Source organism: Sapajus apella, unplaced genomic scaffold (genome assembly GCF_009761245.1).
Source record: "Sapajus apella isolate SASKATOON/1434 unplaced genomic scaffold, GSC_monkey_1.0 scaffold6, whole genome shotgun sequence".
In the NCBI taxonomy this organism is placed as follows: domain Eukaryota; kingdom Metazoa; phylum Chordata; class Mammalia; order Primates; family Cebidae; genus Sapajus; species Sapajus apella.
In genome coordinates this window covers 54065132-54068369 of record NW_022436946.1, presented here as the reverse complement: position 1 = coordinate 54068369, position 3238 = coordinate 54065132, and the positions used below count along the sequence as shown (strand labels likewise).

Below are 3238 nucleotides of genomic sequence, written 5' to 3'. Positions count from 1 at the left end.
AGAATGATTTCTTCTGTCTCTCTCCTGGCACTTGTAGCTATGCAGTGGTATACTCTTCTTGAATATAAACCATATCACAGAATACTCACATTAGACAAGGGCCACTCCATGATTGTGACTGATCAAAATATAAACAACACTATTTTGTAATCATATTTGAGCACAAAATCTAGGCCATTGCCTCAACTACAAAAATGCAAAAAAACTCTCTATCCTAGCTATTGTGAGTGACCACTGCTTCTTGAGCATTGAATCTTCAGCTGAGTTCCATTCTTCCTTTTCTCCAGAAAACAATTTAAGATTTCTAATTATATATAGTACTTATTGCTTCTTCCTGACAAGATCTAACCCATAGCAAAGTCTCTTTTCCTTGACCTTACTGCTAAGTCATCTAACACAAAGTCAAAGCCTATAAGTTATTTCTAACACCCTCACTCCTAGGGCAATAGTGGGAGGGATCTATTATTGTGTGATTTAATAAACCAGTGTTGAATACAGGTATCTTCCTAGTGGTCTTTGGCTAGAGGACATTCGCAGACATCAAAATGTTTCTCTTTTCCCCCTAATATTATACTTAGAGGAAATATTTTGCCTATCCAAAATTCAAAATTGTGGATTTTTAGAGAGGCTTATCTAGCTTTTCTATATACTATATCTACTTAGTTATGGACACATGTTTCTTAATGGTTAATCGACCTGAACTATGCTGGTGATATGCAGAGACCTGCAACTTGTTGACCTTCTACAATCCTCAAATATGAATGTATGCTCTTTCAAGTAAAGCTTTACTCAGTTATTGAAAATATAATAATCACTGATTTTAATTAAAAAGTTTTGAAAGAAACCTGAAGCTCTTGAAGTGAAACTAAAAGTTATGTCAAGATGCTCTGATGCAGTAAATTTGGTTTGCTCAAAATGGTTCAACAGTAGAGATTGCAAAAGCTTGTGTTTGATTCTTATCCATGTGTTTTTATTATGGTTTATCTTTGGTAACATGTTACAAGTCCATATAGAGAATCTGAAACACTGTGACTTGTCTTTTTTCCTCCCACTTATCAGAATTTTGTGTTCCATAGATCACTTATAATCGCAGTTTTGTACAAATCAGAGTAGAAGTGAGGCAGAGCAGAGATGCAAGATGACTTAACAGTTAAAGGACGGTCACCTAGAGCAAGACAGTTTGGTTTAAATCACCTATCTACCCAAGTACAATAAATGTAACTGCATCAATGCTACTTTTCATCTCTGTGCCTTAATATTTTTTTAATACAGAGATAATTATTATAGCTACTGTTTATGGTTTCTTTGAGAATTAAAAGTGTTAATATGTTTGTAAAGCCACAGATAAATGCTGGCACTAAATTAATTTTGTTAAATATTTATGGAAAACCCAGAGTCCACTTTTACCATCATCCCCAATAACAATATGCTTAGAATTATATGCTTGGTAAATGTATTACTTAACTACTCCATGTGCATTTGCACATTTATACTCTATGTGTATAGAATGTGTTGTTTAAAAAAAAAAATAAATGTATCATGCTCGTCCACTCTTTTAGTCTGGTTTATTGAAAGTATAACTTACAGAGAGTTAAATTAATCTGCATGTAGTATGAGGTATAGATCAAAGTTCCCTTTTGCACATATTGAGGAAATAAAACTGTTTTTATATCATTTGTTAAACAAACTGAATTGCCTTTGCTCCTTTATTAGAGCAGCTGACCATATTTCTTCAAGTCTTTTTATAGACTTTACACAATTTTATAATCTAGAGGTATATTCTTTTATTAAATGAGTATTTTAATTCAGTTTCAGAAAAAGATGATACATGGATTTGAATTAGAAAACATGAAATTAAGAGGTTTGTTTTACTGAAAATAGGCAAGAAAAATAAATAACCTATAATGTATTCAATGATAATTTTCTGGATCTTCTTCTGTGTCAAAAGCTATATATTTTCTCCCCAAAGCAGCTGCTCCAAGGAATAACTCCCTCTAGCTGAGATACACTAATTCCGTTCCACCCCCATCTCTCTTCTTTCACTAATACTGTGTAGGTGTTAAAGGCCTCGGCTCTACCAACAAACGTAATTGTCCTTTATGCCAGCAACCCACAGGCAGTGGCACTAACAATCTCATCCCCAGCCCCCAGGGCAGAGGCCATACAGCTGACATTGTTTCCACTGCCTCAGGAAGAAGGAGCCAAAAGCTGACCCTCAGCACAAATCAAAGCCCAATATAAAGAGAAAATAAGTGCTTCTAGGCCCAGAGTAGGCAAGCTATGGGCAAGAAAGGTTCTCTATTCCACTACTATGGTCTACAAGTTACTCTACTGCTACTGAGCTCTGAGGGTATTTGAAAGCACAAAAGGATCTAAACTAATGAGAAGAACTTTGCCCAGGCTGCAGATAAGAGTATCAAACATGGTGACAGGTGAATGTAATCATGTGTAGGAATATGATTCTGGGAACTTACACTCTTCACATGGCTGCCAGCCTACAGAGGACAACAAAGTTAAGAACCAAGACAACCACTCCAAACTGGTATATCTGGGGAATCTTCAACCCTTTTCCTAGATCCCACATCAAGTGTTAAATCCCATTCTCAGTATAATACATGACAGGGAAGATGAGTGCCAACTTACCTGTGAATATCAGTGATGGCCCCAGACACGGGGACTTCATGAGTTCCAAATAAGACTCAAAGTTCCCATGGAGCAACAGCGCCTACATGCCAAAAAAAGAGACCTTTGCACTTAAAGCAATACCAGTGCCACAGTGACAGATGGACATCGCTATGGGAAGATACTAACTGTAGATAATAATGTGGGAGATAAAGAACAGTTTGAACCTGTGTTCTTATTGCAGAACTGCTCCATGTCTTCTTTGGCCATGGTTCCCAAAGCAACCATCAGAAAAGCATTTCGGATACAGAGCTGGGGACTAAAGTGGGTTTGGAGGCAATGACGGCCAACATGCCCCAGCACTAGTGCAGCCATCTTGAGTTCCAGCCTGGATGAAAGTTAATCTAGAGTTCCATTATTACAACAAAACCACAGTGTACTGACTACTAAAATCATATAGTAAGCCTTATAATCAGGTTGGGTGAGTACTTTAAATTGTTTTTCAAAAATTTTTATTAGTCTAAGTTCTTTTTGTTTCTATGTATATTTATAAAATAATTCTGCCAATATTCTACAGAAATGCTTTCTGGGTGTTTTTTACAAGGTTAAAAATTAT

The 3238-nt window shown here is 36.2% G+C and overlaps 1 pseudogene; it reads right to left on the bottom strand.

Annotated features, from left to right (window-relative positions):
- Positions 1–2372: 2372 nt before the first annotated feature.
- LOC116549067 lies at positions 2373–2997 on the bottom strand (annotated as a pseudogene).
- Between the last annotated feature and the right edge of the window lie 241 nt (positions 2998–3238).